Raw genomic sequence first — 22,004 nt, forward strand, 5'->3', positions numbered from 1 at the left:
TGTGGAGATGGGAAAGGGGTTCAGGCAGTCACTAATATTTTTGCATAAGGTACCAAACTGCATTCGCTCAGTCCCCGGAGTGCCAAAATGAAGTAGCTAACTGCTGACCCCCAGCCCAAAGGTCCCCCCGGCCAGTGAACTGGAATAAAGAGATTATCCTTTTCCACTGCTGAGGCTCTAGGATCAGCTTTAGAGGGAGCGAGATGGGCAAGGAGCACTGCCTTGGCCTCCTGGATGATGGCCAAGCCGCCGAAAGGCATCTTTGCGTTGCTGCTGCCTCCAGCGGGACTCCCAAAACAAGCAAGGAAGCAACCAGAAATAACCTCCGCAAAAGGAGAGCCCTCTCTTCCACCAACAGAAACATGTTTCAGCTGAGCACTCAGCTTGAAATCCACACAAACCTGAAATCTAAGCGCTTGTCCATCAGTCTTCCGTCATGGATTAAGTTCTTATCTTTTAAATGAACTGTGTTTAAGGAATGGAGATGAAATGGCACTAACAACACAACATTTTCTGGTCCTGTCTGCTGCTTTTCATTACAAAAATCTAGGTCAAGATTATTTTAAAAGTAGCTTTCCAAGTGAGAAGTATCAGTCAGACATAGAACATTTGCCTGAAAATAGCTAATATACAATACGTACAAAACTGCCAGATAAGCACAGGGTGCAAAAACATTCTTCTTGCTCTCAGTAATGTCTCAGCGGCTTCCTAGCACATAAAAACTAGCTGTAATCACACATTTTACTTTACTTCTCTCTATCACACTGATGGCCAATTTATCCACAGCAGCATATTTACAGGCCTGTTTACCGAATTGAAATTCTTCTCCAGAGCGGATGCTACATTGCCTTGGAGCAGGATAGGATTTAATTGAAGCAGCACGAGAGAGCTGATGAATGGGATGCTTGCAACGAGGGGACTGGGGCTGGGGCAGAATTTCAATGGAGGAATTAAAAAACCGCATTAGCTCTTCTTAGCAGGTATCAGCGAGGATTCAAGATCATCTTCCAAGAGTGTAGAGCCAAAGCTATTTACTTCAAACTATTGACAGACACCCTATTTCCAGTCATGCACCAAAGTTCTCACAGTTTAATTTGGTGTTGAATGGTGTTATACATGTGCACGTGTGATGCAGACGGTGTGTAAGACATTCAAGATACTGGCGGAGACTACCAAGAGCCTATGCTAATTGTGGAAGCTGGGCAACGTAAAGACTTTTTGGTTTTGTTTTTCTTCTTATGTGTTCCAAACATGCCAGCTCCCGTACTGCTGTTCTTAACTTTACCCTGTAAATGCCATAAACCATCTGCCGTCACCTTTGGGACCAAACAGGATGTGGCGTAGGGGTATGGTCCATTTAGATACCCTTTGTGAAGGTGCATTGGGAAAATGGTTTGCAAAGTTTTTCTCTTTGGGCCCTGCTGTTTCATGAGGTACCATGTTTCAGGGCAACCCAGGGCGAGCCTGAAAACCTCCCTACCCAGTGTGGTTTCTGCAGGGACCACAGGATCTGTGGCCACAGAGGTACCCTGGTTTGAGACAAAGATATGAAGTGCTTTCCCATGGGCAGGGACATCATATCATTGCATTCTTTATACTAACCCCTTCTTCTTGAATTTACACTGTGATCTTTCTGTGACTAACAACGTGTCACTACAGTAAACGTTACACTGGAATCCCAACATATGGGCCCTACCAGGTCTTTGTTGCCTATAAAATTAGGTGTCACAGGAAAAGCTATTGTGTTCTGCTGGCATGAGCTACGTTTGGCCATCCCCTGTCACACTTATCTCATTTTGCATCTATCTTCATGGTTTTGATTCTATTTCCCCACAGTTCTAATGCTCTTCTAGTCTTCGGTTTGGATTATTGCTCAGAGTACCTGTTCTTTGTGTGGCCACGTGATTCAGATGGAGACTTCACCACTATTTCTTCTTGTTTAACCTTCTATATAGGAAAAGATTTGCTAAGCCTGAAGAACCCCACACACGTACAGAGCACCAGCATTCTTGCCAGCTTCTAGGGAACTGTCCAGGCCAGACTGAAAGGGGTTTGCTCTCTTAAACTAAGGACCGGTTAAGAACCACATCATTTTTGTTGAAGCTCTTCCTTCTTGGAGACCTTCCACGCCAGGCACAGGGAGTTGATAGCATAAACTTTCACTTGGGTCATGTCTTTCCTGCCAGAAGTTGAGATCAGTTCTTGATGTGTCCAAGTCTTTGTTTCACTCTCATTACTGAAGTAATTATGATCAATAAAAGAAAGAGTTTTCTTACTTATTCGTAGTCTGGAAACATATATTTAAAATATAAATTAAAAACCAGAGTGGAGTGTAGAGCCAAGAACAGTTAAAGATATAAAATGGATTGAAAGATGGAAACTAACAGTTAAGGAATCTGAATGTCTCAACTCTGTCTACACATCAATAACATTCACTGCAATCGAGACATTTCATTTTTACTGTGAACACAACCCAGCAAGGGGTTTTTAAGATCTATTTTAAAATATCTGTGTATTATTCTATCTACCTTTCTTATCTGAAAAGCCAGCTCAGGGTACACCCATTCACATCAGATGAATAGCAATCCTACATTATGTGATCATTCTGACTTACAGTATTTATTATTTCCCATTGTGTATTTTTCAATCTAAAACATTTACATGGACATTTAGTACAATTATTTATTCTGGAGTATATAGTAGAGAAAAAGCTGATCTATTTATCTAAATGTTATTACGTGCAGTAGAAAAAATCATTTTCCCAGCCGAAGTCTGGTTTCATAAAAGAAAATTGGTCATTTTATTTATTTAATTTTTCTTCCCAGCACTTACCAGAAATTTAAAATGAGAAAACAATTTATAGTACAATAGACCCATTATTATGCTTCTGTAATAACTTGTGGTAGTGGGTAGTTTATGGAAATCTATGTTTTGGAGGTGTTTTTTGTAATGGCAGAACATCGGAAATTATTCTGAATTTTGCCTACAATGTTGTCTTGAAATATGCTGAAATTATCTGTGGATTGAATCCGAGTTCTCCCAGAAGAGCCAGAAAATGCTAATTAAAATTCAATAGTTCTTTCATTACCTTCACAAATGCAAATAATGTACTCTAAACACTTGCAAATAAGTGTTATTGATCCTTCTGTGTCAAAGCGGCTTCAGTGCTAATAGGACTCTTTGGTAGCCTTCCTACAGCTTAGAGATTAATTGTACTCACTTAGATCTTGGTAGCCCTAAGCTGTCCAAGTCTGGTGACTGTCCATACCTCAGAAACCTTGCCAGCCTGAGGATGTGAGTTTGCACAAAGTAAAGGCTGGAAGTATTTCCTGCGTTTTGCTGTATTGATGTAGAAAGGGCTGCACTCCCCTGTGCAGCACTCCCCTGTGAAAGCAGCTGAACTGGCACTAAGCAGCACTTGGGCAAGATCTGTGTTTGTCAAGAAAATCTCGACTTTCAAAACTGTCTGGGTTGGAACACAACACAGACAAAGCTATTGAAGACAAACTGTCACAAGTGTCTTCGGAGTAGACTGAAAATTGTATTTCAATAAACCAAGCTTTTTTTTTTTTCCCCCTGTTTAACTACATATTGGAACAGTTGGTTTGAAACAGAAGACACGGTCAAAACCACTTCATTCTTGTGCATTAACTTGTTTGCCTTCCAACAGAAAGAATAACAAAAATCAACATATATCCATGATTACTTTAATTTTTACTAACCAATAGGAGGACAAATGCCTACTGGAAACTACCAAGGTAAGCACACTTTCTCAGTTTTTGCTCCATCCATGAGTGAGATTGGAAACTTTTTATATCCACTCCTAAACTACCCAAGCTGAGAAGCTCTCAAGCAAACCCTACACGGGTGTGGGACTGAGTACAACAGCGTATCCAGTCATGTCCATGGAGTACTTATGCTTAACACTACATATTACGCAAATTCTTTCAGGCTTAAAGCCTGATGAGAAAGCTGCAAGCACAACTTTGGCAACAGAGCTGGTGGGAGGCTGGGGCGAAAACACAGACGAGGTCCTGCAGGCAGATTTGGGAATAGGTGGGGGCAGCGATGCGAGTGCACACTTGTGGATAGCAGTTGCGCAGTCTGAAGGCTCCTGGTATTCCAAAATGTTTTGCTTTTAATTGGCTCCTGATGTCCTTACTGGTAGACAAGCGATGAGCAGCCAGCCAGAATCGCCTTGTTGCAGCAGGGTTGCGTCTCAGGCAGAGCTCGGGAAAGGCTGCTGTTCACCGTGTTCCATGGATCACCTCAGGCTGCAAGGACGGATGGACACGGCCGTGGGACCAGCTGACCCACATGCAGTGCTGACTGGGGGAGCAAAAGTGATGGTAAATGACAAGAGCACTGGCCAGTGAGGGCAGAGACATGAAAGGCTTTAAAAGGAGTAATTGGGTGCTTGCTTAGAGGTTGTTTGCAGTCTGTAACCATCTGGAAGAGGATGTCACCACCTGAAAAGGCAGGGCTAATGAGCAGGACTCAACAAAGACGGACCCTGCCAGTGCTTTCCACATTATCAGCTTTGTTCCCGTGTGGGGGGGGGGGGAAATATATATATATATTTCTGCCTGAGTTAGTTAAAAGTTGAGGGAGTCAGAACTGACTGCAGAAAATTGCTGCTCATTGAAGTGGAGTTGTTAATGGGACTTGGAGTGATGCATACACCTTGCTGCAGCTGTAGATGGACCACGTACGTCAGCAAAGGCATTTTTCTATCCCAGTGGTATTTTTTCAAACACGCAAAGGAAATACTGAAACCTGGTAAGCTGCAAAAGGTTGGGGGAAGACTAAAATGAGTCTTTTCTAGTTGCAGGAAAAGTCTCAGTAAGTCTGTGGGGAAAAAATCACAAAAGTAAAGGAACTAGAGCTTTGAAATATTTGATAATTTAGATGCAGTATATAAAAAGGTCTCAATTGTGGAAACATTTATAAAAAAGGCCTGACATATGCTTCTGCCTTGAATTAGCTTGCTTTAATAATCAATTAAAGAGAATTTTGGATTCCTGGTGGACCTCTGAGGTATTTAACAGCATTGTGCCGTACAGAAGATGTTAGTAAGTTTAAAACATAATGTTTCTCCTCTGGTTCACAATTCAGCTGACGCTCTAGGCTTCCATAAAAACAATTTTTTTTAATTAAAATGTGTTCTCTCACTCTAAATTGCTTTCCTATCAGTTTTCATCTTGAAAACAGCAGGTGAATGTGAACAAGCCCAAGCCTATTTCTATTTCATAGTAATTCCCACATGTATGAGATTTGCAAGGTAACATTCAGGAAACATGCTGATGCTGGGGTGCAGGAGAACTGTGGACAAAACTAGATAGACTTTATAGAATCATAGAATTGTTTAGATTGGAAAAGACCTTTAAGATCATCCAGTCCAACCCTTAACCTCCACTACCAAGTTCACACTAAACCAATTAAGGGGAGAGCAGCAATTTCGTGTTTGCCCGCTTGGTGGCTGGATTATTTTTTAATGAAAGTAAAACTAGGAATCACTAAGGTTGGAAAGGAGCTCTAAGATCATCCAGTCCAACCGTCAACCCAACACCCCCATGCCCAGTAAACCATGTCCCAAAGTGCCACCTCTGCCCATTTTTTGAACATTTCCAGGGATGGTGACTCCACCACCTCTCTGGGCAGCCTGTTCCAATGCTTGACTACCCTTTCCATGAAGAAATTTTTCCTAATATCCAATCTAAACCTCCCTTGACTCAGCTTGAGCCCATTTCCTATCGTCCTAGCGCTAACTACTTGGGAGAAGAGACCGACCCCCACCTCACTACAACCTCCTGTCAGGTAGCTGTAGAGAGTGATAAGGTCTCTTTGGGAGAATAGGTAGAGTTTCAATTTGAAATTAAAACATAGTTGGCACAAAGACACCACAGTCCAACACCAGCATAGTTCTCATTACACTTGGTGATTTTGGTTTCAATGGACTAAACTTTCTTAGTTCAACCTTAGATCAATCAAGTCTAAAATGAAGTCACACAAAAGTCAGACAAAATGATCCTTTTTTAATAATTTCTGTCTTCCTGCAACTATTTCCTTGTTGGATAGTGTAGGATAAAAATTGAGCTAATTAAAAAAAAAAAAAATGTTCATTAGACTACTCTCTAAATTAAAACAAGTTATTCTAATGATGACTTTCATATTTTGGGTATCAACTGGTTTTAAGTGGGTTTGGTTTTGGTTTTATTTGTTTGTTTTTAAGAAATAGATATTTTGATATTTTAGACATTTAAAATTGACCCACACTTTCTTGATGAACTCTGCTCCCAGGCCTAAGCCTCCACACAGCAGATGGCCAGGGATCAGTAGCTTGGAAGTTTTTGTGAAACAACCAGTTCTGAGTGATGCACCCACGGTGATCAGCCACAGCGCTTCGGCTTCAGTGGCGATTTGACAAATTATTCCACAAAAAGAAGGAACTGTATCTCCAGCTTTTTTTCATGGATGCTTTCTTATCTAAAATAGAGAGTTATATCTGCGATTTTGGGCTGAGGTGCTGCCAGTGCCTGGGGTCATTGTACCGAGCTGTGCCTGCACGCCCTGCATCTGGGCAGCTCCAGGGATAAAGCCCAGGGTGCTGCAGGCATTGCGGCATGCATCGGTCCTGCGCATCCCGCAGAGCCTCTCTGCCTGTCCCTTAGGTGCCGTGGGTGAGGAGGGCGTGGAACTGCAGCTCTGCATAGTGCCAGTCGTGGGGTGAGGTCACTTAAAAAGGCTGAGAAAATCTACCAGGTGAGCCATGAAGTGACATGACTGCAGGTGTCCTTATTTTTACTCAAGTCAAGTGAAAAAATAGCATAACTACTCTTACGTGTAAGGATGGAACCAAACCCCTTAACTATTTTCTCCTGGAATTTGTTTTGACTTACACAATAAAGACAGCTAGTCCTGCTTGAAAAACCAAAAGCAGATTGCTGGGTTTTAGACACTTTCACCTTTTAGTAACAGCTGAACCATTTTTGGAATCACATTTTTGGACAGGAAGGGCTAAATTTCCCCTGAAAGCTACTTGCGAACTGGTGGTTGCTCTGCTGCTGGCCCTGGGGAGATATGCCACTTGCAGAGGAAGGTATTACTGGGGATGAATGCAGAACACCCCAGGCGTTCAGGCTAACATTACAGGTTCCTATGGCAAGTGTTTTACTCGCTGAATGTCTGCTCTACCCATCCTTAAAAGGAAAGAATAAACATAGAGAAATACAAAAGGAGCACTCAGGTAAGGTAAGAAGATATAATTCTTGACCGACCAGCTAAAAAGACCATTTTTCTCCTGAAGCTCCTGCACAAAAAGAGTATGGGCAGAAAATGAGACTTCTGCAAAGGCATAAATGCCCCTTTTCAGCTCAGTGCTGAATGATGAGTCAGAGCCTCAAGACCTCTTCTCCCCTGCAACACAGCCACGTGCTAAGGCACTCAGGGATGATCAGGCAGTCAGAGCGCTGGCCTGGTTGAAAAACTGTAGCTAAAAGTGAAGTCAATAACAAAAGAGAAGAAATTCAGATGAGCCAAGCTGTGGGCTGTAAGTTAGGGAAGCAGAGCAAAGCGGTTCCAGAAATGATGAATTGCTGAGAAAACTAACTTCAAGGCACAATATGCATTTGTAATAAATGAGCACGGTAAGAAACAATAAAAATAATGAGTGAAATATAACAGTACAGCAATTAAGGCAGTTTTCTCTTCCTCTGAACAACCTGAGAAATGGCACAACCTGGCCTTTAAGAGAGCAGTGTGTTTTGCCGGGTGAAGCGTTGCTCCGTGCAAAGCTCGGGCTGATCGACCTCCCCGGCGTGCCGGAGAGCACAGCTGTGTTGCAGGGGAGGCAGGTTTTGTGACTCTGACCCATCACTCAGCACCGAGCTGAAAAAGCACTTGCTTGTGCCTTTGCAGGCTTCTCGTTTTCTTCATGTCCTTTTTTTTTTTTTTTTTTTTTTTGAGTGCTTTATTCTTAGAAGAAAAGCTTTGTGGCTGAATCTCTTATTCTACAACCAAAGCACGTGCAAAGTATATTCCTCTCCCTTTCCTCAACAGATTTATAGGACTGCATTTCTTCTTTATTTGAAAGTTCATTTTTCACCGTGGATGCAGCACATGGGAGCCAACCCCGGCAATTTACAGCTGGGGAGGTGCTGGGAGGCGGCAGTGGGCTCCCTGCCAGCCCCACAGGATGATGGGTTTGGGGTGAGGGCACGAAAGCAATGCGGTGTCTCACCATGGAGGCTAAGAGATCCTGTGCAAAGCTACTGCAAGCCTAAGCTACTAACCGCCAAGCTCATCAAAGGGCTGCGGCAGGTAAGCTTTTGGCCTCCTGCCCTGGCTGCTGTCCATCTCCCTCATCAAATCCCAGTTAGTTCCTTGCATAAAGTCGCTTCACCTGAAACGTAAGTAGCCAGAGGATGGGGACAAGAGATTGAGTTGTAGTTCCAGCACAGAGTTTGGTTAAAAACAAGCCCGTCCAGCATGTAATTTAGAGTGAAGTAAGGCTGGATTCAATGCTTAGGGTAAGTACAAGGAGCTGCATAACCTTGGCTGCATGTACTGGTCCATAGGTAGAACCCAGAGACTTTATACATATAAACTTGCATAGTTTCATGAACTTCATCTCTGCTTTGTTTTTTGCCCCAGGGCAGAGCACAAGGAACCTCAGCTGAGCCAGGAGTTGGCCCCTTGTTCTGCTTACTTGGCTCAGGTGCAAAACGACCATCAGGAAGTTTTTGGCGTAGCTGACAACTATAGCAATTAATTTTTTTTGCACATAAATGTAAACACTCCAACCCTTCCCTTACAGAAAAGTAAGCCCATCCCTTGCTGGGAGATGTACTGCAGCATAGAGTTGGGTCAGAGACCAGAGGAGGTCCTGCTGCTCTCCCCGCTCCCTGTATTGATGGTACGGAAATAGTAGTTTTGGTGTTTGAGCATGTTCTGGCAGTGTACTGGAATTAATGGGAATGCACTTGTATTTGTTGCTCGCCCTCTCCCCTTCCCACTCAATTAGCTGTGTTGCAATATAGATGCATCCCTGCATAACATCAACAGTTTAAGAAATGACGTACCAGTTCAGAGCAGTAGTTCACATAGTGCAGTATCCCATCTCAAGACAGAGACCAAAAGGGATAGCTTTTGGTACTGCTGCACTTCTCCAAGTTACTCATCCCACTTCCAATAGCTCATTGCAACTTCCTTCTTGTCAGCAAACTTGTCCAGTTTCCCTTTCCAGATTCACAATGAATTTGAGCTTAGGTGATGAAAGCATGAATAAGTACTTCAAGTTTTCTGCAAATCTCATGTCCTAATTCTCCATGAGCTCTCTGCTCATTATACACACTGCTGTGTGCTCTTTTCTTGCACTTGGATGGGATGGGACTGGGGCTCTGCCCAAAGAGTATCCCTCAAGGACTGGCAGGAGGGCAGCTGATGGTCAACAATTCCATCCTTTTCCTAACTGTGCTACAAGAAATTCTCTCTGGAGAGACAGTGCTGATGCCAGCCACGTATGCAGGGCAGTAACCCTGACTTTAAAATTTATATAGAGTCTGCTTAGTCATTTGCAGGTGAAAATGGCATTTGAACACGCTCAACACAACCAGCGAAGCGCCTTGTGCAGCCACGGCTGCCAGGAGTGAGAGCAGGTGTAGGATGTGCACTGCTTTCCTCATATCACACCATCGTGGTCCAGCCCCAGCAGCAGCTCAGCACCATGCAGCCATCGCTCACTGCCCCTGCCCCGGTGGGATGGGGGAGAGAATTGGAGGAGTAAGAGTGAAAAAAACCACTCCTGGGCTGAGATAAGAACAGTTTAAGAATTGAAATAAAGTAAAATAGTAATGATAATAATAACAATATAATAATGATAATAGTAATAATAATATCCAAAGCAAGTGCTGCCCAATGCAATTGCTCCCCACCCGCCGACCGATGCCCAGCCAGTTCCCAGCAGCGATCGCTGCTCCCCGGCCAACCCCCCCAGTTTCTATACTGCCCATGACGCCGGATGGTATGGAATGGCCCTTGGGGCAGTTGGGATCAACTGTTCTGGCTGTGCCCCCTCCCAGCTCCTTGTGCCCCTGGCAGAGCAGGGGAAGCTGAAAAGCCCTTGCCTGGTGTCAGCACTGCTCAGCACCAACTAAACCATCAGCGTGTGATCAGCATTGTTCCCATCCTAAATCCAAACCACAGCACTGTGCCTGCTGCTGGGAAGAAAATTAACTCTATCCCAGCCAAAACCAGGACACACACATGATAGAGAGCCCACTCTGCCAGCACCTCTGCAAGTCATAGAATCATAGAATCATAGAATCTTTTCGTTTGGAAAAGCCCTTTAAGATCATCCAGTCCAACCATTAACCTACACTACCAAGTCCACTCTAAGCCAATCAAGGGTAGACCAGATTAAACCATGTCCCAAAGTGCCACCTCTGCCCATTTTTTGAACACTTCCAGGGATGGGGACTCCACCACCTCTCTGGGCAGCCTGGTCCAATGCTTGACCACCCTTTCCGTGAAGAAATGTTTCTTAATATCCAACCTAAACCTCCCCTGGCGCAGCTTGAGCCCATTTCCTCTTGTCCTATTGCTAACTCCATGGGAGAAGAGACCAACACCCACCTCACTACACCCTCCTGTCAGGTAGTTGTAGAGAGCAATAAGGTCACAAATTTTTTTTTTTCCCCCTGGAAGCTCCAAGAAGCTGTGAACTCAGCCGAGCCACAAAGCGCATTTTACACTGTCAAGAATGAGATCACATGAAAACGGAAAACTGCCACGTTAACATTAACCGGATCGCTTTTAGCTCACTCGTCCTCAGAGCATCCTCCATGCCACTGAAGTGATGCATCATCTCTAGATCTCTGTATATGGCGCTGTGTTTTCTGGGGATATTCTCAAAGACGGGATTTCTACCCTAACACGTGCAAGCGGCAGCCTCGTGTGCAGCTGTGGCACCCTGGTGAATGTTGCAGAATACATCAATGAAGCCCTTTCAGGTTGTTGAGTGATATCCTGAATAATTCAAAAGTAGGCAGTGTATCACCGGCTTTGGCATTTTCTAACTGCTGCAGCTATATTAGCATTTAGACAGCTAAAGAACCATCTGAACCACCAATTCGGCAGCCCTGGATTTGTGCATTGCATCCGCTTGTGTTGTAACGTCAGCGGCTGAATGCGATGTTCGGCACAGCCTGGCATAGAAATCCTATGTCAAAGGCGGCGAGGCATGTTTCCCTGTCACATACACACTGCGCGGTCTCAGAAGCGTAGTGGAGGGGGCTGGCAAAGGAAAAACGGTAGCAGATCCTGCAGGATTGCAGAACTCAGACCGTCACAAAAATTTGCAAGCAGGGTTGTCGGGCAGTGTAAATATGCACTGCTCCACTGAAGTCACGAATGCTGCGTTGAGTTATGTCAGATGAGATGATGGAGCTGCAGTGAACAGCTGCAGATATAAACTCCTGAAGTCCTACCACTGATTGTAAAAATACAATAAATTCTTACTTAGGAAAAAGAACAAAAACAGGAGGTCATTTTTGGAACATGTTTTGTACTTTAAATAAACGCTGCTTCTAGACACCAGAGGTACAACTGCAAAGAGCAGATTGGTCAGAATTTGATTAATAATTACTTAGTAGATTATTTTTAATCTCTATTCTTTATCCATTTATTATTCTCTTCTCAAATGGACAGCTCAAATTGAATAACTATATAAGTTACAATGTGCACTAACTTCAATGGACAATTATATTTGGGCTTCTCCACCACATCTTTCCTTTCCAGTGTCACGGTGACTCGTGTTAAGAAGGGAAATAGTATGGACAAGCTGACTTTTTTTTTTTTTCAGCAGAGAGACATTTAATTTTCTGCATTGTGTAAAACAAAGCAAACTTATGAATCTCTGACATTTTCATGCTGAATGTCCCAGTACTGTCTGCTGAGATGATCTAAATGTCTTGGTTTAGAGCAGAACTACTCAGTTCATTTTAATTGCAGTTCACTGGATGAATTTATCGAGGTCACCTGGGTGGAAAGCAGTCTGCTGGCTCCAGGTCTGCCATGAGGACAGGCTCTGCATACCAATCTGACAGCAGGCAGGAATCGCTCCCCAGCTGCCCACAGAGGGGATGGGAGACCGACAGAGAAATACGGGTTCTCCTGGAAGGAATGTGGGGAAAATCATGTGCCTGGGAATTTGGTGAGACTCTGGGGACTTGGTGGAGTAAAAGTGGTGCAGAGGCCACAACTGGGCTGAAAAAATAAAAATATTTTGCTTCAGGTCTCAATGACCTGAAAGTAAATATCTCAATAAAATCATCTTTTTTATTAGGAGGAGGGTAAAATTCCCAGAGACAATTTCAGTTCTGAAGAAACACTTCTTCATTCAACTGAAATGAAATGCCTGAAAAAAAACATGCAGTCAAAGAAAATTATTCTCTGTAGCTGCCATGAGCAGAGCGTAAGAAGGGAGTTCAACTTTAGGGGTGGTGGTGTAGTGGATCAAACGTACAGCCTGGTCTCTTCAGCGTTGAGCTTAGTTTTAATATTCCTGTTGTTTTGGAGCTCCCTACATTTTTCCAAGGTATGTTGATGCATTCAAGGGAAGAAGGATGTCATGATGGAAATGGTATTTTGCGAGCTCAGACAACCAACATTAAAAGCTTAAATTTTGTTGGTTTGCCCCAATATTAGGTTGTGGTTCCAGGCAGCTTCCTGAGCTGTAATGAGAAACAGCAAGAGCTGTGCAAACCTCTCTGTCCTCTTTTCTTCAGGGGTGCAACAGGGCAAAACTTGTCTGGCTTTGTCAGGTCCCCTAAGTTGGCATGGTAAAGTGTATTTTCCCCATACAAAATCTCTTAACTAGCACAAAAAGGAGTCATTATAATTAGCTTTCCTTTAGACCATATTCTGATTGTTTAAGATGTGAGGAATTTTTCCTTGCACATTATTTGCTTTTACCCCCATACAGCCAATATTCTACTTAACAAAGCTAACACACAAACTACTTTGAATGGCTTTTCAGCTGTTAAAATCGACAACAACTTAATTAGGCATGGTGAATTGAAAATGACCTTGTGGATCTTGTACTGCCTTCTGTAAGGCTATTGCCATCCTGCAGTAGCCACGTGTTCCTCAATACTGCTTTTTCTTTCACCTTTAATAGCCATGAATATAATTTAATATGGAATAGCTATGTAATAATCCAAGTGCAGGCTGTGACTTGTTCAGTACAGTGAGGTGATTATGCCTTGGACTGTAAGACTTTATATTTAAATACATGATTTAATTAAGAGATGTGGAAGTTTTTTTTAAAAAAAAAAACAAAAAGTCCAGGAAAATGGTACAACAATATATGCACAGCTTCTCCTCCAAACAAGGATGATTTATAAGCATGTTCTGGCGAGACATGTCTTAGCAGTCTGTGGGCTGAGTAACCAAAGAAAGCACTGAAGAGTTGCAAACCTGTGCTTTGGGAGGAGAGGGAAGGAGGCTTAGAGGTCAGGAATGCAGAGCTGCACGGGGAGAAAACTCCCAGCACACCTGGGACTCCCTCACAGCAATGGTGTGTGTGTCTTAGGACCAAGGTTTGCAAGCTAGGTGACACGCTGCCATCGGACGGATGGAAGAAGAACTTCCTAAAGTTATCTCAGACATCCCAAAACATAACAGGTAAATATTAGCTATTTCTGATTTCATTAGATTAATGTACTATCAGTTTTAAGTGGGGGAAGAAAGGAAGAGAAATAAATTACATGATGAGGCTGTGAAAAATCTGCATTAATGAATGGTCTTACCTCTCCAAATGAGCTTGTCCTGCTTTTGGGAAGTGGAGCAGTCTTCTTGAACTCTTGGGATCCTTTCCCACGTCCCCAGGTCCTACATATGGAATTGTACAGCTCTGTGCGTGTGCGTGCTCTGCAATGTCGCTCTTGCTAACCATGCTATTCATCCTAACCCCACAGTGCTCTGCATCAGGAAATTCTAGTTTTCTACGCGGAACTCAGACTTTTCCTTCCTAAAAGCACACCACAGCCCTCATCCTGACTGGGTTGCTTCACCCTGATTCTTGTGCCATTTGTCCATGTCATGGTTCAGCCCTAGGCAGCAGCTCAGCACCATGCAGCCATCGCTCACTGCCCCTGCCCCAAGGGGATGGGGGAGAGAATCGGAGGGGTGAGAGTGAGAAACACTCCTGGGCTGAGATAAGAACAGGTTAATAACTGAAATAAAGTAAAATAGTCATGATAATAATAACAATATAATAATGATAATAATAATAACAACAATATCTAAAGCAAGTGATGCCCAATGCAATTGCTCCCCACCCGCCGACCGATGCCCAGCCAGTTCCCAGCAGCGATCGCTGCTCCCCGGCCAACCCCCCCAGTTTCTATACTGCCCATGACGCCGGATGGTATGGAATGGCCCTTGGGGCAGTTGGGATCAACTGTTCTGGCTGTGCCCCCTCCCAGCTTCTTGTGCCCCTGGCAGAGCAGGGGAAGCTGAAAAGCCCTTGACTGGCATAAACAGCACTGAGCAACAACTCAAAACATCAGTGTGCTATCAACATTCTTCTCCTACCAAATCCAAACCACAGCACTGTGCCTGCTACTGGGAAGAAAATTAACTCTATCCCAGCCGAAACCAGGACAGTCCAGTTCAAAATTTTGATCCTAACTTCAAAGCTCTCGCAGTCCTTCATAACTGCCATCCACAAATAGTGTGGGTGTGTTCTTTATTCCACCATGCAAGCTATTAAGAAAGTATTAAATAGAACTGAGCCCAAGACTAAATCCTGCGGGAATTCATTTGAAATGTCCCCTGAATTTGACCAAAAAACCCACTGACTGTGCTCACCCTATGGTGGTTTCACATAACCCCCCACTTTTCAGCTTCTGAAAATGTCATGTTGGGCAGCATCAGAGAGACTCCTTATTACATATGTCTCACAGTACCACAGCAAAAAATACAATATAGACACCCTTTCAGTATTTAGAAACAACCTTCTTATGATGTCTCTGAGTCAAGATTTCAAAGGGCGCAGTGTGCAGTGAGGTCTCCTTTGGCAGCGCCATGGGAGCAACTGAGCTTTTGGGCAGATCACAGTGTCTCTGTACACACACTTCTCAGACATTTCCTTGTGGTCTGTGTCGCAGGCTGAGGACTCCCAAGTGTCTTATCCATAGATCCTTGGCTGGTGGGTGATGGGATCCTGTGTGGTTATCTCACCAGATTTGACTCAAACTCAGACCACGTAGACTTGTGCATTGCAAAAACAATGGTCCAAATCTTATGGAGCTGCTGGCAGCATAGGCTAGAGACATATGTTTAAAATGAGAAGTACAAAGGTGGTCATTTTTAAAAATATCCCGTTCATGATTTCAAAATTGGCTGAAAAACTGTCCTAGTTAAAAGAATACAGAGGGTTATGATAATATGGCAAAAAGAAATAAATTAGAAGTTTGAAAAGGGAAGCGACTGGCTGGGGAAACTAAGTTAGCAATGAGATGGAAATCCCTGACAGGACTAAAGATAATAACCAGCAGTTAAAAATTTTAGGAGAAAAGAACCCTCTAAGCCAAGTTTTGCACATAGATCAATGCTACATAGAGACTGTAACCCTTTAAGTGGCGATGTGGAAGAGGAAGAATTATTCAGTAGATATTTCCATTTTCCATTTTCGCGTTGATAAGGTATGAGTTAGCAAAGGAGAATTAAACATTTTTCATAGCACATGTGAGTCTTAAAGGAACTAGCTGAGGATCACTTTCGAATTTCTCCAATTTTTTCAGACACAACACCAGCAGGTGTGGGGTGCTCGTGGATATGGCTGGCCATAGACAAAAGGTCAAAGTGATGTTCCTAGTAAGAATTTTACCTGTGGCAGTTGTGCTGATAGTGGGTTTTGCCTTCCTTTAAGTGTAGTTCCTAGATCTCCTCATATCTCAGTTAATCGTGTCTCCTCCAGAGTCTTCAGAGCTGATACACCTCAGTGTCTCTTGTTGAGGAGAACAGTCTTGTGTTCATAGAACAAAAATGTATCTTTTACAAGAGTTTGCTGGGCTCTGCATAGATATATCTGGGTGAAATCTAAAGGTCTATAACGTACAGGAGGCAAAAGGGGATCTGATCATGGACAGGGACCATGTAAAACCCAGAGTACCTCTATGCTGCAATCCTTTTTGAATAGTCATTCCAGATTGAGGGTGTCTGTTTTCACGTACTCTAAGACTATACATTGAAAACAGAACATAGGACACAGGACAAAAGAGAAGCCTGAAAGGACACACATTTACCGAAACTATTATTTCCTTTTATATTAAAAAAATTGCTGCTATTGATATCCTGTGTCCTTGGCCAGGTGGCCATTGCCTCTCTTACAGGTTATTGAAGAGAAGTCACTGTCCTACACTTTAGCATCCATGGAGAAGGGACTGCTGGGTTGTTACCGTGAACTCACACCTGGCCCTATGCACGTACTGACAGCAAATTGGAGACACCGAGGGACAAGGGCTGTTCGAGGGTGCTGGTGGTGTTTACATGGTTACGACTATCTGGAAAAAGATGGGCGCAATTGGGTGTCTGCCTTCGTAATTGTTTAATAGCCCTTTCTTGTCTGTGTATCTAGCATGGTGTTACTTCTGCGGTCTTTGTTACTATCAGAATAATTTCATGTACTCCCTGGGGATCCCCGCACTGGAAGTTGGTACAACCCTGTGGAACAAACCTTTTATTCCAATATAACTCCTATCCATGGTATGATGAATGCAGAAATGGAGGCTAAACTAAAGATCCAGGAGATATCATTGAAGCCAAAGAAATCAAGAAATGTCATTTGAACAACTTCAGGCTGACGTGCATAGGAGATAGCTATTTGGCAAGATAAAATCTGAAATTCTGGATTGTAATATATAAAATAGCACTAGTACATAAATCTTGACAAAACAATTAGTCTTGTTTCTAGTACGAAATGCAGTTTGCAACATATTAAAATTCTGACAAGCTCCATCTGCTTAAACTATGCTTTCTTATAATTTAATTACACAAGGTATCTGTGCCTAAGTCATTAACAGCATTGTGAATAATGTGATTCATTAGCAGTGGCCTACACGTGCTGTTTGTTTCTTTTTTCCCTGAGATATATATCAGTTACTTACAAAGATTTATATTTTGACAATCTCCATCTGGGCTATTCTAATACAATTTTCCGGGACATATTTGTTCTATTTCAGTTAGTGAGGCAAGTTGCAATCTTTCTCAGAGGTACGGGAACAGCTTTCTAAATGCTTAGACAGATGTGTAGTTCCACAGTGTTAGGAGAGCTGCATTTTCTCCAAATAAAACTGCCTTTTTGCAACCACAAGCAATATTCTCTGTGCTTCTGTTGGTGCTGCTTCAGTCAATATTTTGACTCTTTCCTTTCCTGAGTTGGGATTGCCTCTTTGCAGACAGGCAGCAAAATAAATAAATAAATAAATAGATTATAGTTTTGTGGACAGGCAGTATTGACAAATAGGAAAAATTCAAAAATTCCTAAAAATGTTGAATGCCAGGCATCTGGATAAAACAGGCAAACAAGTTAATGGTTTCAAGAAAATTTTACATAGTTCAAAACATGACCTGCCTCAGTGACGTTAATTTGTGTGTTTGTTTCTTTTTAGAGTTATCTAAAACTGTGTCCAGTTTTGGGCCCCTCACTCCAAGAAGGACATTGGGGTGCTGGAGCGTGTCCAGAGAAGGGCAGCGGAGCTGGGGCAGGGTCTGGAGCACAGGGCTGGTGGGGAGCGGCTGAGGGAGCTGGGGGTGTTCAGCCTGGAGAAGAGGAGGCTGAGGGGAGACCTCATCGCTCTCTGCAGCTCCTGACAGGAGGGGGCAGCGAGGTGGGTGTTGGTCTCTTCTCCCCAGTAACAAGTGATAGGACGAGAGGAAATGGGCTCAAGCTGCTCCAGTGGAGGTTTAGGTTGGAAATTAGGAAAAATTTCTTCATGGAAAGGGTGGTCAAGCATTGGAACAGGCTGCCCAGAGAGGTGGTGGAGTCCCCATCCCTGGAAGTGTTCAAAAAATGGGCAGAGGTGGCACTTTGGGACATGGTTTAGTGGGCATGGTGGTGTTGGGTTGATCGTTGGACTGATGATCTTAGAGATCCTTTCCAATATTAATGATTCCTAGTTTTTACTTTCATTAAAAATAATCCAGCCACCAAGTCAGGAAACATGAAATTGTTACTCTCACCTTAATTGGTTTAGTGATGGACTTAGTAGTGTTGGGTTAATGGTTGGACTGGATGATCTTAAAGGTCTTTTCCAACCTAAACGATTCTATGATTCTATGATCTCTTCAAGTAATATAAATGTAATCACGTTAAGATCTCAAGGACTTTTACATGAGTGCAGGGCATCACTTAACTGAATGTCAGTGAGGAACGATTGTTAACTAAAATATTACGGTATTAGGGTCTGTTCTCACAAACGTTTCTTAATCCACTCAGCACTCTGTATATGCCAAACGTCATCCAAGAAGACAGGTTTAGTCACTGGAAATAAGAAAAAAGATGTTTTCTAGTAAGTCTCACTGCACATTTGCACTGTTGTACTTTTACCTAACTTTTTCTGTTGGCTGTGGTTGAGGGCAGGATGATGCAGTAGGTGAAATTTTGATCTGAAATGATTCAGCCAAGAAGAATTTTGCACAGCTAATCTGATTTTCTTTTCCATTGTTGATTAGAGATGAGACAGCTGGCAATTAATACATTTTCTAGTGCCATGACTGAATCATTGTAAGCGTAGTTGACGCCACACTGAGCAGGGATGACCTCTGGCATTCCCTTCCAGGTCTGTTCATGATGCCATGATGCAGAGCATAATTCTGTCCATACAGCAGGTATGCATCTAACAAACTGCGTCTTGCTGTCCACAGTTCTCATTTTTTAAATGCCAACACCATCACACACAGAATAGCCCCCGATACATGACCTATCTGCATTTTAGAAACCTTCCCATTGACAAAGCCAACAGCGGGTGGCACAGAGAGGAGTAAGTTGCATGAAGATTGGGGTTTTGTTCTAGCCCTGTAAACCAGGGTGAAAAAGGAAGTCAAATAGTATTATTTGATAAAACATGTGCCAGAGATGAGGTTGGAGAGAATTTCTTCTTACAAGCAGAACCTATTTTTGTTCCTGCAGCTGGTGGGGAGCAGGATCCCTCATGCCTTAGACATCTTAACCACAACTTTAGCCTGAGTAGATGCAGCATATTTTGCTCCTCACAAGGTGAATTTTTCAAGAGTGGTGACAAATATCTTGTCAGAAGGGCTAAAGTAGCTGGCAGTCGAGCCAGACTGATGCTTTCATAAAGTCTGCTGTAAACATGCCCCTTACTCTTGACACAGTTGACAGCCACTCTCTGTGGAGACAGCAGAACACGTGGTCAGCCCTCTAATTTGTCCCTGAAGTCCCCTGTTTCAAGGACAGATACGGGTATTGCAAAAAGCAGGGTGGATCGCTCAGATCCTCATCAGTCCACAGTCTCAAGCAATTTCATGCCTATTAATCTCTGGGTATACTTATTAACTTCCAGGGGAGGTCCCAAGCAGTGGCATGGTCAGTCTGGCGATCATTGCAAGAGGCAATGCTCCAGTAAGTGGTTTCAGATGGAAACTTTTTCCTATCTGGAAAAAACTACACACTGGAGTTGTTGAGGAATTAAGGGGTGACAAATTGGGTTTGAATCATCACAAGTAATGTATTCGCTATGTAAATGCAACACCCATTTCTTGCTAAACATAAGGCAGTTATCTGGTTATTGTTTGAAACAGTAGGGCCCTTTCTGGAAAAAAAAAAAAGAGCAAGTAACTGAGTGTTCCAGGAGCTGTCAAATAATGGTTAGCAATGACTTGAACCCACAACCTCTCAATTACTCGAAGTCAAATGTCTTGGCTGATCAGACGGTTTTGTTACATTTACCTGATGAACACAACATCTGTACAGGTATTCTTGCAAGAACATTTCATGTGTACGTGCTTTGAGAAACAATGGAGAGAATGCAATAAATATGGTAACCAGCAGGTGATGAGGAATCCGATGAAAATAAATTCAATACGGCTATGAAGACTAAATGAGTATCTTAGTACGTATATAAATCTTCTGCTCTTTATTAAGTCCTGCAAAGATTTATTAAATTTTGTATGGCTTAAGAAATACAAAAGAACTGTAATAATAAGAGAGAGGGGATTGCATATAATTCACATTTTAATAATGGTCAAATGGGTTGATCATATCTTTTCTGATATGCTGAATATTACAGAATATTATATAAACTAATATTTGTGGAAAACTTTATGCAACTCAAAGATGTTCAGATGGTTCAAGCTTAAACTATAAAAATAAATAATTTTGTAGCCTTAAATATCTTTGGCATCAAGATTTCTACTTTAAAAGTATACTATTTCAGCATTATTTTTATCAGAATAACTTTTTTTTTTTTTGTGGCACATAAATTTAATTTATATGATGCACTTTTATGAACAGTGTAAAGTTTTGATTTCTTCCATACAGTGTAACCGTAACTCTGTCATCTTTACTCCCATAAGAACTAATGCAGGGTTGGGACCAGATGTGAGCAAGAAGCACCTGGTCATAGATACGTGCAACAGGGGCTTCCCTCAAAGCAAGACAAGGTCACATCGGCTTCACGGCACCCTGAGAGAGACCAAGGCAGTGGTCAGCAGCCAGTGCCATGAAGACCACATCCAAAGAAATCACATGTCAACGACATCAACAGTGGGATCGAGTGCACCCTCAGCAAGTTTGCAGATGACACCAGGCTGAGTGGTGCCGTTGACACGCCAGAAGGACGAGATGTCATCCAGAGGGACCTGGGCAAGGTGGAGAGGTGGGGCTGTGTGACCCTCATGAGGTCCAACAAGGCCAAGGGCAAGGTCCTGCACCTGGGACGGGGCAGCCCCCGGTATCAGCACAGGCTGGGGATGGAGGGATGGAGAGCAGCCCTGCGGAGAAGGGCTTGGGGGTGCTGGGGGTGAAAAGCTGGACACGAGCCGGCAATGTGCGCTGGCAGCCCAGAAAGCCAACCCCATCCTGGGCTGCATCCCCACAGCGTGGGCAGCGGGGCGAGGGAGGGGATTCTGCCCCTCTGCCCCGCTCTGGGCAGACCCCCCTGCAGCCCTGCGCCCAGCTCGGGGCCCTCAGCACAGGACACGGAGCTGCTGGAGCGGGGCCAGGGGAGGCCACAGAAATGCCCCGAGGGCCGGAGCCCCTCTGCTGCGGGGCCAGGCTGGGGGGGCTGGGGGTGCTCAGCCTGGAGAGGAGGGGGCTGCGGGGAGGCCTGAGTGCGGCCTGGCAGTGCTGAGAGGGGCTGCAGGAAGGGGGGGGGCAAGCTTTTCAGCAAGGCCTGTTGTGACAGGACAGGGAGTGATGGATTTAAACTAAAGAAGAATAGATTTAGACTGGCCATAAGGAAGAAATGTTTTACAGTGAGGGCGGTGAGGCACTGGCACAGGTTGCCCAGAGAGGCGGTGGAGGCCCCATCCCTGGCACCATCCCAGGCCAGGCTGGACGGGGCTCTGAGCACCCTGGGCTGGTTAAAGCTGTCCCTGGCACTGCAGGGGCTGGGCTGGGGGGGCTCTGAAGGGCCCTCCAACCCAAAGCATTCCATGATTCTGTGATTCTATGTGAGGAGGCGGAAAGGGGAAACAGTAACAGCAATAACTAGCCACAGGCAGTTGAGATGTAAGGTAACGAGTGTACAAATGGTGGTGAAAATATGTGGATGAATAATGGCTAGATCTTGTAGGTGTGTTACTTGGAAACATCTCCTGGAGTCCTATGGTAGAGCAAGATGCCATGTACTCTAAAAAGACACCATTCAACCGGAATGTACACTAAAGCTGCAAAAAAAGCTGAAGAGATAATATAGAACTGTAAGGAAAAATGACTGCTTGAAAACATCCCATCAAATTGAAAGAGAGCAGCTATC

The sequence above is a fragment of the Pelecanus crispus genome, chromosome 6 (assembly GCF_030463565.1).
Source record: "Pelecanus crispus isolate bPelCri1 chromosome 6, bPelCri1.pri, whole genome shotgun sequence".
NCBI classification, from domain to species: domain Eukaryota; kingdom Metazoa; phylum Chordata; class Aves; order Pelecaniformes; family Pelecanidae; genus Pelecanus; species Pelecanus crispus.